At 62.0% G+C, this 540-nt stretch overlaps 1 protein-coding gene across 1 annotated transcript in view; it reads left to right on the top strand.

Moving 5' to 3' along the window:
* DUSP7 (dual specificity phosphatase 7) overlaps positions 1-540 on the top strand; it is a 7,199-nt gene that overhangs the window by 5,207 nt on the left and 1,452 nt on the right. The window lies entirely within an intron of this gene.

The raw sequence follows: 540 nt of genomic DNA, 5'->3' as shown, positions 1-540 counted from the left end.
GCGGTCGTGGTTTCACTTTGGATCTCACAGGAGTGGGTTGGGGGCCAGGCGTTGCCCATATCCTGGTGTGCCACCACTAGAGGCCCATCTCTGCCCGCCTTCTGCCCCCAATCTCAAGGTCAGACCACACGGCTCCTCGTGAAGCCACAGCATCCGTCTTCCCCTGCTGGTCTTGCCCCCTGTCAGTCCCTGAGTCTCAGTTCAGTACCTACTGAATGCTTAGCCCTGGAAGCTCTGCCAGGCCACAGGCTGTGGGCACCAGGTGCGGGGCGACCTGTGACCCCCCGGGTCATCGTGTAGAAGTGCACTGATTGAGCACCGACTGGATGCCGGTGCCAGTGAGCTCACAGGCAGGGAAGTGGGAGCCTTGAGGGCCCTGGGCTGCCTCTTGTTAATCTGTGAACCTGGCACGGCTGTGGCGCTGAGAGGGGCAGCTGCCCTGGGTCCAGGGGAGGGGAGATCACAGGGCGAGTGATTCAGTGGCTCCGCCTGTGTTTGTTAAGCTCCTGTCCGAGGCAGAGGAGCCTGAGAACTGGGGGT

This window comes from Myotis davidii, unplaced genomic scaffold (assembly GCF_000327345.1).
Source record: "Myotis davidii unplaced genomic scaffold, ASM32734v1 scaffold663, whole genome shotgun sequence".
Taxonomy (NCBI): Eukaryota; Metazoa; Chordata; class Mammalia; order Chiroptera; family Vespertilionidae; genus Myotis; species Myotis davidii.
Note: the sequence above shows the minus strand (reverse complement) of the source record. Positions and strands in the feature narration are given on the sequence as shown.